At 39.6% G+C, this 26678-nt stretch overlaps 1 protein-coding gene across 4 annotated transcripts in view; it reads left to right on the forward strand.

The window, feature by feature from the left end:
- The window catches only part of LOC135498030 (FMRFamide receptor-like), a 154013-nt gene that overhangs the window by 103493 nt on the left and 23842 nt on the right, over positions 1 to 26678 (forward strand). For all 4 annotated transcript variants that reach the window (XM_064788161.1, XM_064788159.1, XM_064788160.1 and 1 more), the window contains one exon: positions 22595 to 22660. The gene's annotated coding sequence lies outside the window, so the exon portion shown is untranslated. The remainder of the gene's footprint in view (positions 1 to 22594; positions 22661 to 26678) is intronic.

Genomic DNA, 26678 nt, shown 5'->3' on the forward strand with positions numbered 1-26678 from the left:
AGGCGATGCCCTACGTTTTAGCTAACATGCGTTGTTCCATTTTTGTCTATTTCCTGGGTTCTGAGAGCATGAGGTTTGACGAATTGTTTAAATTGGTGTCCATTCACATTGATATATCACTTGGCAGAACGTTCTGACGGCAGGCAATTATTCCCGTTTCGATGGTATATGACAGCCTAGGCTGAGTTGTTCAAAACCACGTTAGCTTTAACGGAGACGTTAAGTCTTAACGTGAACATTTCAGTGGGTTTAACTGAATGAGATAACGTCCTTGAGGATACTTAATGTTGCCCGTTAGGGATAACGTGACTTTTGAGCTTTTGAACAACCGGGCTCTGGTGATTGTCTTCTTTTGAAAAACCTTCTAGATTATCCGTCATAGTTTTAAGCCCATGGGGAGCTCACGTGCGCAATACCATGGCGTCCATCGACCATTGTCGTCCGTCATTCATGGCCGTCCAAGTCCGTTAGCGAAGCCACGAAATCAACCTTTAGTTAGCGCAGTAAGTTTCGTTGCCTCGATGGCCGAACTTTAATTGATAGCAGTGATATTGCCCCTCATTAATATGCCCCTATACAATTCACTATTTGCCTCCGAAAATTTCCAATTAAAGAAAAAGTTGTAACTCATTTTATGGATGTCGTGGCCCTACTAATCAAGATGGTACATTCCAAAGTATCCAATGCTTAGTGCTAATTAATCTCACTCTTGTGGGAGTGCGAAACAGAGTGCTCATATATCACGGCCGGCGTTTGAAAGAGAGCACCGCGGTATAGGGCACAGCTGAAAACCGTTATACTGAACTTATCCCGTCCAGAACAAGTACACCATTGGAAAAATGAATCCATAACGCAGGTCATATCTACGCAAATCACTTTTCAATTTGCTTGCTAGATCTATTCTCGATATATCATATTGTCCTTATTATTCTTACTAAGAACCGATAATGCGACATTTTAGCGTCAATTGGCAAATTTGGATTTCCATTTACTGGTATATGGGAAACTCGTTGTACTGTGGCTGGTGGACGGGTCGGCCTTGTGGAAGAAAAAAATTACTTGATTTTTATGAAGCGTACAAAAATGGATGAGTGCACGACGGCAGTCCGGCATTCGACGACTGAGGCCATTACCATCCATTAATGGGCTGCTATTTATTCACTGGGCTTCACCGCGCATACAGCTGTTTAATACTGAATCGATTACACCGAGAAAACGCCGAAGTTTTAGCAAAACCACCGATGTTTGTCAACGGCAGAAGGCGAAGTTTTAACAATTGGCACGTCTCATAGGTACCAGAGCAAAATGGCCTATTGTGACACATAAGTGCAATGGCCTATTATTGTCAAAAGATGTTGATAGAACTTCACCTAGTTTGACCCTTCTTAATACTTTTTTATAACACGGAAAAACACGGAAAAGTTATTTTCGAAATATGTCTGTAACACTATTTAATTCCACTCTGTAGATAGCGCTACATGCATAAATTGTTTTTAAAAAAGAACTGACTTTTACTGTTGAAATTCAACTCGATGGTATTGATCACACGTTGACGCGTTGCAATTTTCATCAGAAAACTATCGTAAAATGTCGTATAAAAACCCACCTGGATTGTATCTAAAGCTTATTCTGCCGCATTGCAAAGTAACCGGAGAAATAGTTTCATTGAGCGAAGCTGTTTTTGACGTCATGTATCTCCGGTGATAATCCGAAATGCTAGCGCATAGCTTTGAACATTTTCGACTTTACACTGAAAGCATGGCTCCGTGAAATTCTTCTATCCCCCCACAGTAAACTCCGATGATAGTCCTTCTTTATCGGTGGGTTTTAACAATATGACAAAGTAGCTGCCTTAAGTCGCCGCCGATGGAATATAGTGCCACTTTGGGATTGCTGCTAACAATTTCTACATCCAGGCACATTTTAAACGACTTTTAAAGAAAACTGTTTGTCGACTAAAAGCCACCACAAGATGACCGCTTTTGTCGACACTTGGATTTGGATTGACGGGTTCAGCTTACATATTCTGTTTGTTTAGGATTGCATCGTTTTTTCTCCTTTACGTCTGTGTTTCAAGCGTTACTGAATTCGGGTAATTGGGAATTAGGATGTGAGACGTTGGATATATTGTTAGTTGACATCAGTCGACACCTACACCACACACACCCACGCACGCACCCTTATTAAAGTACATGTAATTCATTTTCGAGTAAGAAAACATCAAACATTCTTTCGCAAACGTACCAAGTCCAGGTTCAAGTGATGAATTTTGCATTTAAATGAACCTTCTGGGTTTTCATACCAATTTGCTAGTGCCTAACTCCAAAAAAATAAACTTGCAATCGGCCTAACTGTGAACATACAAACTTAATGATCGTTTGGTCAATTTCAGAATCTTTGTAAAACTTTCGGTTTATCGTTAGACCATAACAACAGCTACAGGAGGATAGAATGGACATTTCATCGAAGGCTTTATCTTGTCGAATACGCCATGGCAATCAACCCGGAGAAAACAATAACCGCCTGTCAAAGAAGCACGAACAACTTGGTTGTTTGCCGTCTTTTTAATCTGGTAGATTGGTGAGATATGTCTTGGTTTGCAAAAGGCCTTCCATTTAGTCTGAAAATACACATCTTTTTTATCAAAAAGCCCTGCGTATTCAGACTCGACGTTCCGCTTATGCGCTAAAGTTTTTCCCTGTTCCATGTTCGCTGTCGCGCGCCACACATTGTTTGGCTTATTGAGCAGATGAACCTTCTAGGCTTTCGTAGTTTTGCGCAAACTTGTTTTAGAAAGGGCGTTCATTATCCCAGACTCGGTGGAAAGGTCGATTGGCTGGTCTTATCTGAAGGGAAAAACAGTTCGTTCGGGCATCCTTACCCGACTGCTTACCTTCTCACTGACTGCTATGTCGGTTCCGCGCAAATCAATTTTGAACGTTGAAGGTTTATACCTATTTGCAACACACAGCCTTCCAATACCAGGACGACAATAAAAGCAGGACTCAGTTGGCGTGAAAACACCGTCGCTGTATGTTGCAAATCTAGTATCTTCCGCATCCAGTTCCATTTTCAAAAAAAATGAAGAATATTTTTAGAAGTCCGTAATAAAAAAGATACTGACGAGTATCATTTATAACACTCTCTATTAACTATAATCACATTCCAATTGTATTTGCGGTTTCAAAATCTGCTTTGGGGCGAACTTGTTGCTAAGTTGTTGATAGCTTGTTCCCATTATTGTCTTCTAAAGGAAAATCGCAAGACTACACTCGTAACATGTTAACAACAATAAACGATTGTGCTATGCATACTTAGATATTCCAAAGTCGAAAATTCCGATGATATTATATTTTAAGATTATTACTTAAGGTTTTATGCGGTTTTGGATACTTGGACATGTTAAATATTTACAAAATTCCTGTGAGGATCTTTCGACGTGGGTAACCGCATGTAGGTTCTCAGCAAGTTGCAAAAGGGACATAAGAATATACAATGTAGTCTGTTTGCAATGGAAGGGCAGCGAAGAATACCCCATACTCACCTCTGGTTTGAACCGAATTTTACTGTAAGAAGTAAACCCTCTATAGTCCCAAAGGTTGCCGTTGTGGTGATATTTTTGAGACGATGCATAATTCTGATGATATACTGTAACATACTCTTTACATTCGGATGCATTTGCTCCAAAATGACAATAAATCAGTATCCCAAACTCGGGTTGAATTGGGTATATCCTGTTTTCCCCATCTCTGAGGGTTTCAGGACATTTGGAATCCAAGTATATTTGCTTGCAACTCTGAGGAAATTGTCGTATTTCATAATTATAGACTGTAGACGGCGCAATCTCTCGTGTTTGGCCGTGATTGACATGTTTCATGCGGACACATTCAGCTGAGGTAATAGCTCTACATAGCAGCTTATTTGTTTTATCTATGTCTGGTGAAAACAGCATAGAGGCAGTTGTCTCTCCTAAAATCGGACAGAACGCTGCGCATTCAGTTTTACTGCGTGAAGTATGAAATAGCTTGTCGTCTACTTCGGTCAAAGGAAGCACTCGCTTCAACTTAAAAAATGTATAGCTTTGCAGGAGGCCATGGTCTACAATATTAACGAAGTAGAGTTACCATAAGACATTTGTAAATGAAGTTTACTTCCAAATGGCATCTTTCGCCCGAGATCTCATACAAACCAAAGTTATTTTAGTTCAGCTACAGGCTCCTAGGTGGCTTAACCTACTCCATGCAACGCTGCCACCTAGATCCAATTTAAGAACTAAGACTCGTCTTTACCTATTCTCAGTTGACAGGATTTTCTGGTCACCGATGTCAATATGTCAGAAGAACTATTTGCGGGAAGTTTTGTTCCATGTAAAAGTAAGCATCTTACTTGTTACGATAGCGACATTCTTATTCTGCCCCCGGAATGTTGTTCTCGCGTATTTAAAAGCTAAACCCGATTTTTAACTCTGGCATATACGTCGAAGTTTAGTTCACGTTTTTTCGTCGTACAATGGGGCACTTAACCTAAATTCCACTCATTTCGTTTACAGGCCCTTTTTAAAATCTTGTTCATCCCCTTATATCCTTGGAAGTACTATCGGATTAAATACGGCAAATGGTTGTAGTGCTGTAGTAATTCGAGAAAACTCCCACAAGACAAAATACTCAAAGCTGTTCAAGATAATAATACCTTGACAGTCAAAATACGTCCTGCCTCTAGTCCGGTTCACTTCACAAAGAATGAACATGTCCATTCTTTGATTCACGCATGAACTTGATGACCTCACGCCAGAAATGAAATGAAGCGAAGCAACGTACAAAATGAAAGCCTATGTAACAGGGCTCATTGAAAATACCTTGTTAATTCTTGTGTTCACCAATGACCCGTGAAAAATGAGGCGTGAGGAGTGAAAAGTGAACGTCTATGTAACGTCTGCCTTCGGAACCAAATTCGAAAAATTCAGGTCCTCCCAAGATTGGGCCTATTGTTCCGTGAGCCTAGACCATGTACATATAGTCGAGCATTACAATGGAGCATCGGCTCTCAGACAATTGACGGATTAAATCAAACGAAGGAGCAAGCAATAGGACCAACACTGGTCAAACTAAATAGTTATAAACTCGTTATTTTTAAGTCAATTTTGAGTTTTGAAAAAGCTATTTGTTAGAAAAAATACATTTGTAGGCGAACTATCTAGTATCTAAAAGCAACATTCCGTGCCCTTCTTTTCTTTCGTGACTAGACGCTCGCACAAATGATTTGCTGATCTCAGGACTATCAGACCAAATCTTAGTATACTGCCCCAAAAGACTTTTAGAGCGGTACGAATTGTTTTATTTTCAAGGGGCTGTAAACGTAATGTCTGGTTTCTGAGGGTACACTGGTATCTACCTTCCCCACGAATCAATCTAGACATCAGGAACAAGGCGCAAATGTGGTTAATCATAATAAGATATTTCGCGATCTTCATAATTAAAATCTCGCCCATTGTTATTGTCTGCAAAGTCGACATAGACTCATCGAGGCATTTTTCCAGGTATTTGCGTAGGTTACAACTAACACGATTACCCGCACGAAAAGGCTTTTGCCACTGTCCGGCAGTGTACGGGTGTACAGTAAGCTTCTAAAAGTCCGAGAAAGCTTGTAAATGTCAACTACGTGCCATCTGGAAAACCTCGAAAATCGGTCACATCGTGGATGATTGGGAAAGTCCCCAAATCGAACTTCGAGAGGTCATGAAAATGATCAGCTTGTCTTGGGATGAGAGGATCAGTGCTGATGCTGTGCGCACTTTTGGAGCTGGAGATAGCCGTCAGCTCAATTATTGACGACAATGAAAAGGTCAACAAGTAGAACTTGGACAATTAGCTGAAATTGAACAGAGTGACAAGGAAGATGATCAACAGTTTTTAGACGAAAAGCCAGATTATTAGGAATAAGCAAAATTGTTCTTTGCTTCATCAGATAAAATGTATAAATATTTCGGTGAAAGGAATGGCAAGTTAGTTGCCATTGAAATAATGCATCTGCCTTCCCTCATTTACGAAGCAACGTATCATCCGTCGGAAGCATTCAACGATTGCAACGCACTACCCATTTCTAAGGGCAGCTTTGATTTTGCGTTATTTCAGGCAAACTGGATTGTACACTAGTCAAATGTTCTGAAGTTTTGACAACACATGAACAATGTAACATGTTTCAGCATTGTTCGCAAATGCCAGGTAACCTCAAGGACTGACATAACTGAGTGGGTAAGCCTCGTGAAATAATGTTTTACTGGACAAATAATGTTGACTATTCTATCGGTTGACGTGCAATATTTATATAATCCCGTTACGCGCAGGTGGCTTAATATTTCGAGTCATCGATGTCTATTGTTGGAGTAAAATGGACATCATCGCTATTGTTAGAGTAAGAATTGACAACTTCGCTGGACTTACCAAAAATTTCAAAACAGGCCTGGATCAGACGGCGAGCTCTGCGAGAAACTACGGTATATTCATTGGTCAACTCGGCAATGTCGAGTGTTGAATTATGTCGAGTTTGATCACAAATGATCCTGCTCTTCTGAATATCGCACTGCTAAACCTGATGAGCTCGTGCTATTGATTTCCTGCAAGAAGCGCCTATTGTGTCGGTAGAATAATCGATGCAGTTTTATAACAATTGTAACAAAGGATTCAATAATAAAATCACATGTATTCAATCGAGTTTTCATCGATGTCTCGCTGAAGTCTAGTTTTTCTTGTTGCAGCGTTTCTAAAACAAGCGCGTTTAGTTAAAGCATGTTATACTTTGCACGCAAGATGTCCTCCTCTCAGATTTGTTGTTTGTAGAAAAAGGTGTCGTTGTTGAGAACATTAGTGTGGTCAACGATAATACTTCAGGCAGAATTAAGACAGTTCACAATCTCCCAAAAATTAGACAACTACATATAATACAGTATGTTAAGTAGCTCGGTATAAGTGCTTTTCTTGCAGTGCTCCACCTCGTCTACTCACGGAACCTCCATTAGGCAGGTTTTGCAACATCTACGCAGGACAATCCACCAGAAAAAAAAACTGTGGTGTCATCAAGTCACCTGCGAAGTCATATATGCAACACTTGTAAATCATCATTAATACTTATTGATAATCTTGTAGGAGGAAAAGGTGATCGTTTTTTCAATTGTCGTCTGGATACAATTGCATTATTTGTACTTAGGCGTTCGTATTTGTAGGTCTTCGTCTCTGTTTCGTCTTCATTTCGTCTCCATTTTGACATTAGCATGTTTCAGCTCGCAAAAACGAAATGCCAGTCATGCGTCGCTAACTATACAGTTGAAAAACATTAATTTAATCGATCAAACGTTTGTAGAATCGTGAGCCATGGTGCGCAAAGGTGACGATCTGATCGGTCATGTTTTTACGTTTGACGGTATTAGCAATTCATGTTGCATAAAGAAGCGTTGACGCGGAATGTCATTGGCATATTTTCTCTATCAACACATTTCTGGTTTGGAAAATAGCGTGGAAAATGAATATTGCATCAGATGATTTGCAGTAGGTTATGTCGTTTTTGCCAAACTCGTTGATTGCTTATCCTTATCCTGTCAAGAAAGTTAGGCTATGGCATTTGTTAATCGGCTTTGGCGATCCATTCATATCTTGTCATTGTCATGTATAATATGTCTACGCCCTCTGCAGATTTACTAGGGCATGGGAACCGACCCTAACGAATTCCATGATTTTCATCTAGCTAGCTCCGTGCCGTTCGGTATGTGTTTACATCATCACTGACGAGCCATATTTTGGACATCTCAGAGACATCTTGACAAATTGTCTCCGCTTAATATTCCATAATATGCCATATTTAAGCTTGTGTTGACACAAACTCAATGCAGGAGACACATGCAACCACAGCGAGCCAAGCTTCTGGTCTGTTTTGACACAAATCCCAATGGAATGTATTGGCAAGTGATCCGTTCAGTGATATAGACGAAATGATTGTAACTGTATTCCGTCACAATCTGAGAAGCTGGACCATTATAAACATGTGCTACCATTTGCCTACAATACTGACCCAGATTAAACTTCTTACAATTTTGTTATTTTGCTTCTGGTGTCTTTCCTAATCGCGTAACAGCAAGTGGTATATTCATGTAGCAAGGCAAAATAACTTATTTTGAGAGGTAAGATCATTCATTGAAACCACTATGTATATCCTAACCATCAGCACACATGAACTAGCGGCGAGGCGCCACCTTCGACCGTCTGATCAATATCACCGATAGACAATCACTTGGCCATGTCGCAGCTGCTAGATTCATCAAAAACATGACAAATAATATGATCGGGCAAGTACAAATACGTCAGATGATAACATCTGGATCGCAATGACAATCATTTTGATTGAAAATCGTCAGCAGTTGTGTCTGTCAGGGATCACCCAAGCGTCACCCTGTCTCCCGGAGATATGATTCTCTTGACAGCGACCGATAAAAAACTATTGACAGACTTTAGTTTTCTAGCCACTACTGAATATATAAAAAAGACGCCAGTAAATCGTAGAATTTGTTTTGCGGGAGTACAAATAGACTATGGGACAAATTGCGGCTAGTGATTCGATTAGTTGGAGTCTGTATCCAGTGCAGATTATTGAGGTATCAAATTTGCTTCAAATATAAGCGTGGATTCTATTTTGTGGTTTTGACTTGTTTGGCCGAATCATGCAACTAGTGCAAGAGCCAACTGCCATTATTTTCCCTTAACCTTACATTGTCAGATAGATAACTAATAGACAGAGTACAGAGCGACTACTGCAGTCATATAGAGCATGTGGGACATGCACTGGTGGAAGAACTACTCATAAGTGTTCAAATCTGCTAAATACGCTTTACACGTAGTACAGCTGAACCCACATCATTGCGCTCCCGTAGATACTTAATTTTTATGGGAATGGCCTCCCGTTCGTTTTTAGAAAAGAAACAGCTGACGGAATCATGATAGCAGAATTTGTGGGCTGAAGAAAGCAGTTATATGTCAATAAATCATGAAATAGAGAAAATTTGTAGTTTTACAGAAATGTATTTTCTAACATTATAAACCTTTTGTAATTTTGTATATTTTGGAAAGTTGCTTGCATACCAACTTTTCTTACTGATCATACTCGGTATGGAGCTAACTCAGTCCGACCTTATATTGATTGACAGGTTTCAGACTGCTGGATTCAACGAGTAATTGTTTGTGTCTACTTTGTTGTTTCTTCTACATGATCGAAGCCATATTACGAATACAGCTTGTTGGTGCTCTTCTTCTGAAAGAAGTATGCTAAAATGTCTATGAGAGCTAAGATTTGAATGCCCATGAGATATATAGAAGTAGACGATGTAAGGTTTAGCAGTAATACGTTTCATGATCGCACTTAACATTAAATTTGCAGAAAAAAATCGTGATGTTTCAACTGAGTAAAAAGAAGGGGCCACCTATGGAAAAGGAAAGAAGAAATATCATACTGGCTATTTAGGAAAACTAAGGCATAGTACAATGTCGGTTTTTATCAATTGCCATAATTTGGCGGCTTCAAAATGTACATGTACGCTCGGAGTGTTCTTATTCATAAAGGTCTATTGACGTGGCTTGTTCATAAACAGCATTGATATGCGCTGGGAGTGAAATAATGATAACAATCGATTGAAGCAATGCTGGCTGCGCTTTACTGATTAATATGCCGTGTCATTCACTACAATGAAGACGATCGAAGGTAAAATGTTATAAAATCTTCACCAGTGCATAATTTGAAATACATGGCACCGGTGCTATGAACTGAAATATCCCCCAAGTCTCAAATATCATAAATCTCGTTCAATTCAATACGATGTTTATCAGTTGAAAACTGCCATCCAACCCTTGATTCCTCCCCGCGATAAGTGCAACATCATTTACGTTCCCACCATGCACGAATGGTACACATTTCACTTGAGTGCATTTCGGAGGAAAAAAGAAGCCATTTCAGTGGAAGTATTTCGAGATACCTAAGTGGTGCCCTGGTGGATGAATAGGATATCCATCCCTCTAGTGCATCGGCTACGAATAGAATGGCATGTCATGTAAATGAATAGGCATATGGTATAATAGAAAAGGAAACTCAATTACGGTGGTTTTACTGCGAAATGAAAAAAATAAAATATTCGGTATTTTGTTTTTATAGGCCTTGGTCATTTTAATCAATTTTTCTATATCAAAATCATAATATCATATTTTTCACTTGAGGTTGAAGTCAGGTGTGTTTTAGGTCTCTCTTGATTTATGAATTTAAACTCCAATGCCTTTTGGATCAGGAATGCACAATCCTACAAGATTTGTGTAAGATCGGCTAAGAATCTTGTATAAATTGTACATGTATATTGACGGTATACAAAACATAAGTAGATCGCATCTTATAATCTAACAATGAATATATTATATGAGGATTTTCGGCCTGGGAGAGGGTATTGCAAAAATCCTTCATATCCCCAGCACTCCTGGTTTGTGAGGTTCTTACGAAACGTTTAGATTAATCTTTATCGAATTCCGAATTCGGGCCGCTAACTACACATGCTGACGAACTCAATTCTACCCAATACATTTTTCTTTCTGCTCGAATTTAATGATGGCGTATTGATGCCTCTTTGGAATGGGAGTGAAATAAAATCAATAATGGATTACAAGGGGCAATTTGCCATATTGATTTAAAAGTCATTCGATATTGAATCGAAGATATTTCCTTGATGGAATAAATTGAATTAGTCGTAGAAATTCATTGATTTCTATTAAAATTCTTCTGGGGATATCGAATGTGACACCTTCAAAACGTGTTGAATTCCCGAACTGAATTCTTAAACTGACATGCTACACATTTAAAGATAACTTGAACTCTATATAAATTCTGTCTGGGAAGACTTGAGACATGACACGATAACCGTTAAACGTGTGACCGTTCGCTGGTGCAATAATGTCAAATATGTATATTCGCAGTCTGAATTATGTTTTGATAACAGATTTAAACTACTTCCAGTTTTAAATCGGAAGGTGAAGTAATACTTATAACCTGATCATGACATCTAAAATAGCAATAGCCTGTTCATAGGATCTACTTTCCGCCGATCGACGCCAACCATTCATCTTGTTATCCACCAATGGTAATTTTTTTCTTCGAAATAAGACAACATTGCGAGAATAAAAACGGCTTCGAGTTGCAGCACTGAATCTAATCTGGGATTTCTTCGTTTAGTCAATAGAATGCTTGATTGCACGGCATGCATGCACAGCAGGATATATTGCTCTTGGGTATTCTTTGATATAGCAACCGTGACTATCGCAGACGGCGTGCCAGGGCCTTTTAATTAAGCTATGAATGGGTTATGACATTACAGTATGCTAGCAAGAGGGAAGGCGTATATGCTCGTTTGTTGAAACCAGCAACGTGCACAATGTCAAATGGTGACTATATGCTGGAGCTAGGCCATCCGATTATTGTTGTGTTATCAAGAATATACGCGGCAAAAGGGAACGTGTCTTTCCTTTACTTTACCCGTGACGAAAAGCCTGCCGTGATTCGCGTACTCTATCCTCGAACGTATAAGGGAAGTTTCGCATATCTTTTTTTACCGTGTGGAACTTCATGATTTGAATTCAATATAATGTACGAAGAAATAATGCTAAAACGATCACCTTTTCCTCCAACAATATTAAGAATTAAATATGATTTACAAGTGTTGCCTAAATGTTGGAAATTTACCTGTCATATAACTCCTTTCGTCATGAGATCGTAGAAAAGCCTGCTTTTATGAACGCGACACAGAACTCACAAGTCCGCGGTTAGAGTATATATTGGGTATTCAGGCAGACACCGACAATTTTGATCAATTTTTTGTAAGATTCTGCTGTTGAGGTCTTAACGGACCAACATTTCTACAAAAGGCACTTCAAGGAGTTTTGTAACAGGGGGTTTTGGCAAAGCCCCCGGAACTGCAACACGAACCAATATCCCATTCTTCGAGCTCTTAATCACGATGACGAACAATGGGATTTGCAAATACCCACTTTTATTGACTTCCTAATTAAACGCGAATAACCTTCACGGTCGTTTCTTATTGAATTGATGCCGTAATGCCAGTATCACGATCGTTGCAGTTGTCAGACGTGGCTTATATCAAAGAAAGGGATGGAAAGAGGAGTTGCTGATATCAAGTCTGCTGTTTCCTAGAATTGCCTCGTAGAAAAAGGGAACTGAGATGTGCAAAGCCAACAACCGGCTCGTAGAGTTTTACGCATTCGTTAGAGCTGTACTGCGGCTAAACTCTTTAGTAATTGAGTTCGCTCTCGAAGAATACGTTTCATTCTTTTCCGGGAAAGTTCTGCGAACATTTCGGAAAGTTTTTTAAAGATGCTCGAGAGCGCACTTTACCCGTTATGTATACCTCGACATTATCCTGCAATAGAAGCGTTAAAAATCACTTTTCGTAAAGAAAGCGGGGCGCTACCGGTGAAATAATGGGTATTATTGAAGACAGTGTGCTTAGTCGTTAAGGCAGTAATTTACGGTATTTACAGTACGAATATCAAGCATTCCTTACTATTTTTTTCAAACCTATGTATTTTGTTCTGCTGTTAATGGAACGGAATGATATTCGTGGTGTAACCTCTCACACTTGTACTGACATTTAAGATTAATTGTATTTTCATTTTCATGAAAAGGTGTTCGTAAGAATTTTAGCAACAGCATTGTGCCGCATATGGCCTTTGGTTCATCGATCTCCCTAACGCAAATGATAAGTACAAAAAAAGGCGGAATGTGCGTGATGATACTCAGGTTAATGACTTACGAGTCAAAATCTTTTTACATGAGTTAGACATGATGTCTTTGATTTTAGTGGCAGAATGTAATGCATGACATTATACTGAACTGTGTGAGGAAGCACCCAGGTCGACAAGCCGTACGGTAACACGTTTAAGGTATTTTTAATCAAGGTCTTACGGTTTCGTTTACATGTAATGATATATGGTACGCAGTAAAAACCATGATAGTAAAAATCCTATCGGTATAAATCCAAACAGTAAAAATCCTAACCGTAAAAATCCCAACTGTAAAACTCCCTTAATTTTAGCATTTTTTACCAATTTGATTACCAATTTGAAAAAAAAAATTGAAAAGAGATTATTTCTTCAAAAAACTAATTTAATAAAAATTCCTTTCCTTTAAAAACAAAAACATTTTTGCCGAAAAAACCAGCCCAATAAAGTTGTTTTTCTCCTCGACTTTTTCATTGGGGAGGGGGGGGGGGGGGGGGGGGGAGATATCAAACACTAACATTTTCTTTTCGAAGGATGTCAGGTGACTTGTTCCACATCTTTGATTAATTTTGACAAATAAAACACAACAAGTAATTTGATGAAAACAGATTTAATACATAAATTACGTGAATGGATCACACACACAAAATTCCATGGTTCCCGTTAGGAATTTTACAGTGAGGATTTTTTCAGTTAGGATTTTTTACCGTTAGGATTTTTACCTACATTCATAATATATAGATGATCGTATCATTGAATGATTCTGATTGAAGATCTAGAATCAGAACCTTACAATATATTTTATATTACGTTTACAACCCCTTGAAGATAAAACCATTCATACATCTCTACGCCTCTTGGAGCGGTCGAATTATCAAGATGTTATCTTATAATCCTCAGATAAGCAAATCAGTTGTGTGATCGTCCAGTCACGAAAGAAAAAACGCTACAACATTTTGCTGCAATGCTTTTGCAAACTAGACAGTTCGCCTACAAATATATATTTTTCAATGAATACCTTTTTAAAATTTAAAATTGAGTGAAAAAAACGCGTTAATGACTATTTAGTTTGACCAATGTTGGTCCTATCGCGCGCTGTCCATTGTTTGATCTAACTCGTCCATTGTCCGAGAGCTGATATCCAATTGGGGCCTGTAAGCGTAAGAATGGAATTTAGGTTAAGTGCCACATCGTGTAACGACCAAACGTGAACTAAGCTTCGACGACTTATAGGCAGAATAAGAATGTCACTATCGTAACAAGTAATCTATCTGTTCAGGGATTAAGCTCACGGGACAATAAATAGGCCCAATCCTGGGAGTTCCTGAATTGTTCAATTTTGGTTCTAAGGGATAAACGTAAAGAGAAAAAATCAGAATCGTACAAGATTTTGTAAACATTGTAGGCACATACAGAATAAGATATTGACTAAGAATTAAACTCTCAATCTTATCAGAATTTCCAGCCTGGATAGAGCATTTTATCAATATGGATCAGCTTGAAGCGTTATTCCTAAAATTCATCCCCTGCTTGTATTTGAATAGTCATTTTAAGTATCAGGCTATGGAGGAGATTTGAATTTGCTGCCAATTTATTTTACGTGCATGGATGTAGTACTGTACGCCACATGTCCTTCTAACGTTACCCTTCGATTGGCTCTTTCCATGGGTCATTTATTTTCGAAACTTTCTTCACGCTGACTTGAATTATCTCTGAGGCAGTTCCTTAGATTCCCCTGTGGCTACCTCTCAACTGAATCGCGGAAAATTGCTTGAGACGTGGCCGTTGACCTTATTCTAAGCACTTGGTTGCCAGCCAATACCCGCGGCAGAATTACATCTAAAACCCGAACTCGCCCCTTAAGACCAGCCATCCATCTTAACTACTCTTGTAATTCCACTTTGAGAGCGTTGTACGTGGTCAAAACAGCCTAAGTATGAGGTAAAAGAGTGACTAGTGGATCAGGAACTAGAATTCAGACAACCTATAATCACCGTCACTGATCAAAGTTTCTTCTACGATTTACATTGCTTTCAATCTCGCCGTTTGTAGAGCTGGTTTTCGTGTATGAGATATGGTTTAAGTATCTGCAATTTGTTGTCTGCTAGGAACCAAGTCCCGCTCAAAAAACAATATTGATATCTGATGACAGAATGTACGCCGGTGTCGAGACAAATGACGTTTGATTTAAAGCGTTCAGGCCGCTGCGTATCCAATTCCTCTAAGGCTTATCAAAGCTTGTCTTGACCTACAAGGGCAGGAATCCATGTGAATCTCCTGGAGCCAGCCACGTAAAGATTTATGGCATGCTTAAAGCTTCCAGCCTCTGCAAGCCAGTGAATTAATCTTTCATGAATTAGCCTCTGGCGGGTCGATAGTCTCTGACATGGGATAAATGGCTAATCTCCCTAATAGTTGACTTTATTGACTCGCCCTCATGGTCTTCATAGGAGGGAGTCGTTTTGTTTTGAAGACGCAAAGCAATCTGTTGCATTTGGTGTTATGTGTTGGGTGACAGCTGTTTGGTTGTATTGCGCTTGGACGACTAGTACATGTATTCATTTCTGGTAGTGTAGATAATACGTTCTTTGCGTTAACGTAAGAGTTCTGCCTAGGGTAAGCTCTTTGACATGATTGATGTGCAATGCTATGTGACACAACGCTCTCTGTACTACAGCTTCCACGCGTGCGCGTGCGATCTTTAGACTTCGCGCAAATGCGGAACACTTGTAAGTAGTCTCCAATTCAGACACTCCGAATAGTTGCAGTAGTTTATTAGGGATGCCCGGGTCTCATCATCAACCGTCAGTCTGCCCGACAAATCTATTCATAGTAACAAGTTGTAAAGGTCACACGCAATTGCAAGCAATCGGACCTCATACACGCGACCACAAAATTAGTACCTGATCAAAGTATTCCTTCGGTTCAAGCTAATTATGGCAAATTTCAGTTCCCTACTGACATGACTGAGTTGAGATGAACACTAGATAAGTATGTCATTATTTGTCAAGAAGCTTGACATTCATAGGTAAACTCATTAGGTGTTCAAAGCCCGCCCTAGTTTGCCTTACTGATGAACCTGCTTAGAGACATATTGGAGTCAGGTCTTTGGTAGTTTCATTGGACAAGATCGACGCATTGATTGCTTCACGTAATTGACCAAATATGCTCGAATGAGATACTAGTACTTTGATCAGAGTCCCGATTGCGAAAAAGGCTTTATGCAAAGTTAAATTACTATCAAATGATGATTGAACCTGCTTCATCCTTGCTCGATATCATTTTCCCTTCATTGATTATACCCTAATGCACAGACGATGTTTCCCCCTGCCAATGCCTCTTCAAGACCATGAGAAGCCAGCATTATGACCACTTTTCGACCTTACGATCTTGCATCTATTCAGATTTGTATGATCATCAAATGAAAGAAATTCAAATCATCTTTCCTATGAATGGGATTCGTATCACATCTTTAAGCAAACGAAGGGTGTGACATCAGTTAAAAGGTCCATTACGTTTACAGCCTCTTGAATATAAAACCATCCGTACAGCTATAAAACGCCTTTTTGAGCGGTACGAATTATTAAGATTTTGTCTTCTAATCCTCAGATAGGCAAATCAGTTGTGTGTGATCGTCCAGTAACCAAAGAAAAAAAAGGTAGAACATCTTGTTGCGATGCTTTTGAAGACAAGCGAGTTTGCCTTCAAATGTATTCTCCTAACTGTTGCCTTTTCAAAATTTAAAATTGACTGACGTGTAACGGGTTTATAACTATTTAGTTTGACCAGTGTCGGTCATATCACTCGCCCATTGTCCGAGAGGTGATACCCCATTGTTATGCTCGACTGTCTGTTCGATCAGGGATTAGGCTCACGGAACAATAGGCCCGATCTTGGGACGACCTGAATTGTTCGACTTGTTCTAAGGCGCTGGTAAACGTAATGTACTATTTATGTTTCGACTGTGCAGATTGACTTCCCATTAGTAGCGACTGTGGTAGAAAAATATGTCATAGGATAGATGGCCTGGTGCAAAGGATTATATTTTACGCATTGCTCTGATGTATTGAAGCTCTTCGGTCTCTATACATGTATATACATCAACATATTTACCTAAGGTAGGCTACTTTCCCGAGGTAGCAGCTTCAGTAACCTGACAATTACCCCACAACGACATTGACGAAGAGCCTCGCAATTTCACGAAAAATTAGTGTCGGTCATTGACCAATGCTTCGAGGGTTAAAGAACCCTCGCCATTTCCCGCAGGAGGGCACCTTCATTAGTTGGACAATTACCCTGCAACAAATCCCCTCGCTTGCGATAATATCAGCAGGAGTCAATGTCGTGTAATCTCGTCTCGGGCATACCCATACGGATCATCATCCTCGAGCCAGAGGCTGTGAACTTTCACAGTTGATCGACCGTGTCTATCGGATAACACGTTGTCTGAATGGCAAATTACACGGAGCCGAATATGTTTCCGTGATGCGGTTGCGAGATTGCGGTGAACGCCTATCTAGTTCAGACCAAGGTCAAAAATCTAGATCAGATTCTTAGTTTTGTTTTCTAATACGAATCTGTTCTGGATTTTCGGCCCGGAAGGGCAGTCGTGCTTCTCAGCATTTTTCAATTTGGCTGCAAGTCTTACGATTATTTCGTAGTTTGAATACTTGTACTTTCCTTGGTAGGCTACTGTTGACAGCGACCAGTTTAACCATGAGTTAGCTACTCGTCGTATATCATTAAGACCTCGATTTTATTCGTTTAACTTTCTGTTGTCTCCTGCCCCAATAATCTACTTAGTTTTAGTCCTCACCTGATACTAGTAATTCAGTAACTTAGTTATCAGGAGTTCCCACGATGCGTTTTCAGTCTAGATTAATGTGTGATCAGTAATATTTTAGTTGTCACTGGGTGCTAAGCGCTGAAAGTAAGGTGCCCTAATTGGCGCAATTCCCGAACGAGACCATTCTTTTATAGATTATAAAAAGAGACAACTCTGATAATAGCAGATTGGAGTCGGTGCCAGTAAGCATGATGAGACTAGGAATACCTCCTTTAGTTAGTTTGACCAAAAAATTGCTAATCAATTAGCTAATAACTGATACATTAAATGAACTGGCATCCGCTTTCCATTTCTGGCTCGTCCCAATTACCCTTTCCTTATTCATAGACACAGTCTTCGTGGCTAAAGGCACTCCTCGCCAAGCCTGGGTAAGCTCTTTTCTCCGAGTGACTAAGTACGAATTGACCAGTCCGAGCACGACTGAACCGATTGAGGATTCTTCTTGGGATACACAAAGCGATGGCGTAATGGTTACTCAGTGATTCGCTCCGCAGGGGTTTTCGTGAGCACGATCCATTCAGGTTTTCTTCCCCTTGTTTTTCTGCTCACATGATGCGTTTTAGCTTGCATTGCCTTTGACAAACGAGTCTGGTGCTACAGGTATCCAGTCCTCATTCAATTCCTCTGCACCCGAACACAAGTGGATGCATTGTACATGCTTAGTCATCTGCGCATGATGCTCAAGACGATGGTCTTTCGCCATATCTGCCTCAACTTCTGCAGAACTGCTTTTGTTTGTGGAAAATGTAGTTTTAATAGGTCGTCATAAACCACTTACATGAGGCGATACCTTTTTAAAATTGTTAAATATTTGATGTAGCCTATTCGTGACGAAATCTAGTCGTTTGCTAAAGCGCCAGACTTCTAATTCCCCAGTTGATCATATCACATATGTCGTATGGCTGTAGATAAATCTAACGTGACATTTCAACATATAGCTTCTCGTAAATTCCTTATGTCGCAGTCGCTCATCAGTCGAGAGGAGGAAAAAGCCATTCAATACAAAAAATTACTCCAACCGGTTGCATGTCACTTGAACATCGTAAAGGTCAAGTATTCACTGTGATCGCGAGCACTTCAGGAAATTACTTCATTTTAGCAAATAAATTGCACCGGGGATATTGAATAACATTAGACATACCAAAGAAAATCAAATATCACGTATTAGTTGCTTGACAGACGGCGAATTCGCTTGGCCAGCTATACGGTTTTTAAGTCATTGGATTCGACCTTGGACTGATGTTGTGTACGTCTTTGACATAGAATAGAGAGTGTTTCAATGACTAGCACGTGTTAGAGTTTAAAAACGTTTTGTTTAACAGAACGTTTGAAGACCAAACATCATTTCAAATGGCGATGGCACAATATTGATTCGTGTTTCTTTGAACAGTGTAAAGAGTCAATGGAATAATATCGGAATTGCATTTTCGAACATTATTCACGAAACAGGAGCCAAAATGCATTCGATGCCATTATCTACCTAGGGTATTCAGAGGAAGCACACAAGGAGCATTATTTGAACATACCTTTGAAAATAATCATTGACCCTAGGGCAAACCCTCTTTCCCAATAGCGGCCTCTCTTTCTCACGACTGGATTAGCTCCAAGCTAACATCACTGGAACGCATCATCAATATTTGTCATCCGTTATCATTAACGCAATACGATAGGACTTGGACAACTTAACAACATAATCAGTGATGGCCTAAAGACTACGTGCTTAAGAGTCAACATCATCAACACTGTATTTCACCAGAAGTTAATATCGTCAAACTAACACAGAACGGTAAACTTGAGATTTGTTTCGTCGTTGCCGTTGTCCAAACATGCCTGGATCGACACAGCTACAGACCTGATAGATGTTTATTCAGCATAATCCAATTTAATTGCAGCAAATGATATCTGAAGTCTAACTCAATCCATCAACGGTTTAGTCAACAGCAATTCGTCAAGATTTATTCGACATTAAGCATTTCATTGAAGCTACAGAACACACGCTAAGAGGATATTTAAAATCAGTATTTTTTTCCCATCGTACAATGAATGACACTGTAGATTTTCTTCAACCAATTCGAGCGGGGTATGGAAAACAGCGTATCAGTTACGCCCCTATCAATCAGCTTGTCCATTCTTCATCTCTACAGCCGGGTAAGAGGTTTGAGTGTCGTCAACCTCATATAAGTGTCATGTCGTGCAATGTAATGTTGTGTTCCCAAGCCTAGGACATTTTTGGAGTCATCTATCTTTTATACACCGGTCGTTTTTGAGTGTTACTGTTTTTGAGTGTTTCCCCTCATTGTTTGGGAACGCTCAAAAATAGATTGACGAGTTTTTCTGTGTATCCCCCCTATTGAAAAGTCATGGTCTCTCTAGCTGCCTATTGTTTGGAAACACTGAAACATGGGGAACAACCACAGATGTTACACCGGCACTCCTTTCAAGACACTGTGCATCCGCACTTGTCATACAGCTGCCATAAAAATACAGCGCCTCGACGAGAGACTCCATTCGTTGATATTAAATATACACCACGCAAATAAGAAAAGTCTACATTATTGATAATAACATGTTTAATAGGGATAATATGCTGACATGTATGATGCTGGATGATAAAGCACCTATAAAGCCCTGCAAACCGTCGTAAAAGCTTCAAAAGTCACTTTTTATTGTCATATTGTATTGAATTAGACATTATCTCATCTCTTTGGTCTGTCAATGTACAGTCCGGTGCATTCAAGGTAATGTATCCTTATCGTGATCTTTGTATTCCAAAAGCGAGATTATACCTTGCAAACATTTTATTGTGATAATTGACGAGTAAGAACGCTAACGAGATAGTATCTATCATAAAAATTCCTAAGAGAAGCCAGGGTGTGCATTCGGGCGTACCAAGCATCAGGAGTTTGAATTATTTGACATAAACATCGCAGGTCCTCCTGTTAAACTGTCTCTGGCAACCTGCAGCCATATGCATGACACCTTCACGAACCTAATTCTGCTTTGCTGTCGACCTTTTGTTTTTCAGTGGTCAGTGCATAGAAATATCTCCACCATAACCTCTTATATCAAATACATGTTCCGCAAATATCAAACTGACGCAAAATAAATACAAATACTTCCTCCATGAAATAACACGACCGATTAGCGCCGATGTGCGCTTCACTTCATTTGGATAAGCTTCGTAAAAGCGAAATTATTTGAACCCAAGTGATCATCTTGTTATATACACGCCTCAGACACGGACGAATAGCCATAAACCCATGCCTTAGCTTTCAACTCCAGTATCTCAAGACAAATAGTCGTTACAAACAATCTATCAGCGTCAGATATGTCATAATGTAATTTTCCAATCTGCTGTGTAAGGCCATTGTTCTGTTTGACTGACTTGGCAATTATTCTAATGCACTTTTGCAGCATAGGGTGGGAAACAGCCAAAATGAGCTGTAGCGCTTGCTTGCCTCTAATAGTAAACCCCTGAAATTAACGCTAGCGTAATTGGCAATGCGTAGATGTCGGAAGCATCACATTATTGATGCCAATCAGCTTGATTCTGTCAACGTAAGGGATATGAAACGGCAGTATTCCATCACAAATATAATTGACTGGAAAATCATGTGAAATTTGTCAATCAGAGGGTTGAGGATGACATTGAAGCGTTCGCTGATTAAATACCGACTAGTCCCGCCCGGGGGAGGACAGTGCCCAGGGAATGGCGTCCCCACTAATCGATCGAGTTGTACCTGGAAGAAATGCGAAATTGAGATGTCAAGTTAGGTAACTCTCCGGCGGATACTCCGAGTCTCTAATGGAAAGTCCCAATCACCGCCATCATGATGTCGCCAGTTGTCTTTAATATACTCCGCCTCTCGATATTTATATTATCATATGTTTGTATTGACGAAGGAATGAAAAAAAACTGATTTTTAGGATGACCCACAGCGTGTGTATTCAGGCTCCTAACCATGTAAATGCACTTGTCGATGAAGCGATTATTTATCTTATCAAAAAGTCCTTTATCACTGTCGAGTCGGTTGCGACCACATTCTCATGACACATTTTCATATGATACATACACCAAGGAATACGTGCGTGCAACACGTAACGGGCATTGCACATGTTAGTGGAATGTGTTATGTGTGCCGTCACAACAGGGGCCCGTTGGGTTGCATAGACATACGAATGAATAAACAGGAAGCATGGTTTATCATGCGTTTGTTGAATCGGGATAAGAGCACTTTAAAAGACAAACCGGGTAATCATATTTCCGGGTTCTGCACTTCCGTGACAATTATGATGATTGAGAGACCTCATCGTGTCAGTTTTGAATACCTCTCGAGTTAACAAGTGAAATCCTAGAATACATTCCACCATACATTCTGGGACACCCCGTAAGCCGTATTTTGATGATAATGTTGAAGCTATTCATAACTTGGCTTCATAGAATCAGCTGTCAAGAGCCATTAAACTTAGAATGAATGATCACACCAGGCGTCGTCCTTTAATCCTCCTCTAATTGGATAGCCTGTTTCAACGTTGCAATAATTATGATGGTGATGCGGTTTTGGAGTGGCGTCCTTGAAGTAAATTGCCACAGATTTTCTTAACGCTAAAAGCGAAAAGGTAGCAAAAATGCCGATAGCTCATTCAAAGTTCATGATCAGTTATTATTATTTTTAATAACTGTGTTGTTCGAACTGTTGCGCAACACAAACTCAATCTGCCTTCGGATCGGAATTCTGGTGTCTTGTACTGAAAACATCTCACTAATAGAATCATCAGATGGATGCGTGAAGACTTCTTCTGTAATCTAAAAAAACAAGTTGTTAAATGGGTTTTAGTTTTCAGTCTGGCTGGATGGCAAGATTGACCGGTCCCTTGCTCATAAAGTATTCAATGCTAACATTAGTTTCAGTTGGCTCCTTTTTCGTCATTTCAGCTATGGCATTGGGGCAGATCTGACGCCAACAAAAGTGGATTACACCAATATGCTGGACCGCGTTTGGTAAGTACCGTTACGTTTAGCTGGTTACGTTGTCGGAATGAGTAAATCTAATTTCGAAGACGTCGCTGGCACCGATTCCCAGGTCGAATCTCCTGATAAGATTCCCCCAAGCGCCAAGTTAACTAGTGCATCTGACGTTTTTAGTTGGTAGTTTTGAGAAGGTTCAACACCAAATTCATTAATTTGAAGATTTACAATACGTTTCGACAGAAGAAACACAGGTGCAACTAATTTACTCCGACCTACTTACCTGCCAATGGAATTTATTAATGTAAGGTACATGTAATTAAAGAACCGTTCTGCTACCACTCGGTTAGAAAAGGAATGATTTTAACATGTGACTGCTGGGCTAATTTCCTTTCCGTATTGGATAACGTATAAATCAAAAGACTGGGAGAATTGTTTTCTATCACCCTTGAGGAAAAACGTTCGATAGTTCCAGCGACGATTCTCAACTAAAACTCAATCAAGCTTCGTTACATAAATACACCGCCTCGCGTAATTTAGTCGCACAAGTCACCATGTGCAAAGTGTTGATAAAAAACAGATTAGCATCTCACGCTATTGGTAATCCGGTTAATCCCGATTAAAAAATGTCATCACAGTTTGTTTTTGTTAATTCCGCCTTTCTTTTTGATGATGTCACGTGTTTACTACATTCAGCTTCTTCATTCTCGCGATAACTATAATAGTGTTGTGAAAATGAAGCGAATCAAACGTAGCACGTGATAGATTTAGTGTTTACCAATCAAATTATTAAAGTAATTATTTCAAACGAGTGTTTGCATCACGTTTGAGATGAATTTAATCTTAGTTCTTCGCTCGTATAAGATGATTATCTCTTGGCATTAACAACACGTCAAAATTGCTATAACCGTTTTACTGTCAACGATCAATTTTGGAATGGAGTTCAACAAACAATTTGGAAAATGACTTCTCATGATCAGTTTAAAGAAAAAGCATATGGGAGCTAAGCTGATCTTCATTACTGTAGTCACAGCGATCAAAGCATCTAAAATGCCCATCAACTCCTCCTGAACATTATCAGGACGCAAGGGCGTACTATGGCCCGATTTATGTTTGGCTGGCCATTGACAACCGCACTGGTACATGGAGTACACGTGTACACGACCAAGCTGTTCATCAATTCATTATGCGGAGGTATGCCAAGTAGGAATGGCATTTTCTTACAAGTTTGTCGTGTGTTGCAAAGAAATCGGAAAGATCCCGGTTTCTTTGACTAAAAACACTACCTGTCTCGTAGCTGTTAGTGAGGATTTGATACAAGTGATTAGATAGAAAGATACCCGTGCCCTTCGGCTACCAAAACTTCAGCTGAAAGTTCTCCAAACTACCACGAGTCAGAGTGGATTTTTCTCCAACCTATAACATAATCTGGCCAACGAAAAAAAAAGATAGAATCACGAACAAACAAGCCACAAATTTGTTCCATACGGAGATTCAGCACATTCTAATCTTTGTAAGCCAGTCCTAGATTACATTCAAATATCATCTACGTTTTCAATGAAAAAAGAAACCGAAATTTGAAGTTGAAGATAAAGACTGTTTTTTTACGTCTGAAGTTAGTCGTAGTCGTAAGTCGATAGCAACTAGTTCATCAACTCTTAATCTTCCCTTGTGTAGGTGAGACAATTTATTCATTGTCTAAAGCAACTGTAAACTTCGACTTTGTTTAAATAGACGCGACACGTTTTGAGAAATACTTTATTATTGCTGAATATGTTATTCTTGGGACGTAATGGAGGAATGCGTCAAACACATGGTTGGGTCCGAGATGGGGAGGGGGTTAATTCCATGACGTCAGACAGGGGAAAGCTCGCACGAAAACAGTAAACTGGTCATTGCGACCTTAGCCACGCAGGTTAAATCACAGTAATGATGAAACATGACGGTTGGCATGGGGATCTTCATGAAAGGATTCTTGTAAGATTACAAAAATACTGACGTATTGTATGATGTAAGATGTAACAACGATCTTATGAAAATGATGACGGGATTATCAACCTGCGTCTGTTACCCTCTCATACCCATGCATAGTATCTTATCTAACCCCAACTCCAACACATCATTGACATGGCATAATCAGTTTGATATCGACTTTTCCAACCGGAATATTTTAAAGGTCTCCATCTCTAACAAAAATCATGACCAGCACCGACACCCGACGCCAATTATTGGTAACCACGACTGTGACATATGATCCCTCATACCGTCGTACGCAAATCCCCGATTATCTGTCGTCCATCACATGCACATCATCATAACTCGATATCTCGATATCACACGCCACTTGATTCGTTTCCATTGCAAATCCCTTTCCCGATACCAGTATTATATGATCCTAGTATCATTATGACAGGGGCAAGCGAGGCTCACCGTGCTCAATGATCCGATTTACATGACAAAAGTGGGTTTGGTTATTCAGAGTATGATATTCTATAAGGTTCCTCTTCGTGGTATATAGTTTTAGATGTTCTTGACTGACATTTCCACATTGAAAAGACCGACAACATAATACGCTCTAACAACATATCACTGGGTAATGTTAGGTCGATTGATATTTTAATCCAACCATGATCCCTAATTCAGCAGGCAGAAGATTGAAGTTTAATGCAATTCTACTGACAGGTCAGATTATATGCCTCAGATCGACTAGAGGTGCCTTGACTCGTCATGGCAACGAACCTTTCATACCGTTCTTATCCCACGCTAAACGGATCAGATTTCGCATAAAGTTTCCATCAGCTTATACTCTAAATCGCCAAGTATCAAATGTACGAGGTCGTTCCATCGCCAGCCATGAGCCGCTAAAAGATTTACGATGAATATTAAACGTCGAAATTCGTCTAATTCTACATTTCCGTCGCAAAAACTATATCGTCTACGATTTCATTGAAATTACTTCGTGGCATTGACTGATTGTTTCGCTAAATTGGAATTTCTTCGAAACATGTAATTGCCCTATTACCGCAGTCTGTCAATGTTTATTGAAGCTTACAGTGAAAATAACAATTTGAGCTGTCTTAGGAGTTTTATCTGCACTTTTACCTAATCAGATTTAATTTTTGTTATGTTTGGCTCAGGGGCTGATAGTAGTTTTATCGCGGTGTCTACCGCAGTGGAGAATAGTCCAAGTGGGAACAGACGTCATTTCTCTAGGCAATATCGATTTTTCCTCAAACAAAATACTGTGTAGAGCAACGACTTTTAACACATCCCGATTGAAATTCGAGATTTTCTTAACATAGATACATTTTGACCATTATTTATCATCATTTCGGCAACCGATACCAAAGCAGTGATCTCAATACTCAATACTATTCAGTGGGGTTTTGATATACAATCCAAATATATAATTGCGTTTCACTTTGAGATCTCTTATACACCTTTCCAGAAATGGGGCGCTGAGTGTCCGAAATAGTGATGTCATAAGGGGAAACTAGGCCTTATGGTGGAGGGACAAAGGAGATAGTCATGGTTGACCAACACACTTGAATGCCTTTAATGACGGACAAGGGGGAAAAAGTTAGTTCCAATGCAAGCCACCAATTTCGGGAAGCATGTGTATGATGAGTTATTGTCGTTTCGTCCATCTTTGCTTTTCTGAGGCGATCAATATTTGCGAAGTTCATCAGTACCGCTCCATGAGACCATTTACTTGCTAAGGCCGTTTCTAAAGGGCAGCTGTTACTTTTTGAAACATCAACAAGGATTACATAACCGTTCTATTCTCTTGTTATTGCCATAAAAAAGGCAGGCCGCGTTTTCTTTCTTCCAAATCTGTCATAAATAACATTGTTTTTCATCCATGTATCATGTCTGTGTGTAAATTGCACACGACTTTGGCACACTTTAGACTAATCACGGTTTATCAGACGCTGTCAGGTATCAGGGGAGTTTATTGTTCTTTTATTAGTATTCAATCTCCTGCACTTAACAATTACACCTCAAAGAAGAAATCACACCTTTAATATACGCGATTTTCCTGTAGTTTATC

The sequence above is a fragment of the Lineus longissimus genome, chromosome 13, assembly GCF_910592395.1.
Source record: "Lineus longissimus chromosome 13, tnLinLong1.2, whole genome shotgun sequence".
Classification (NCBI taxonomy): domain Eukaryota; kingdom Metazoa; phylum Nemertea; class Pilidiophora; order Heteronemertea; family Lineidae; genus Lineus; species Lineus longissimus.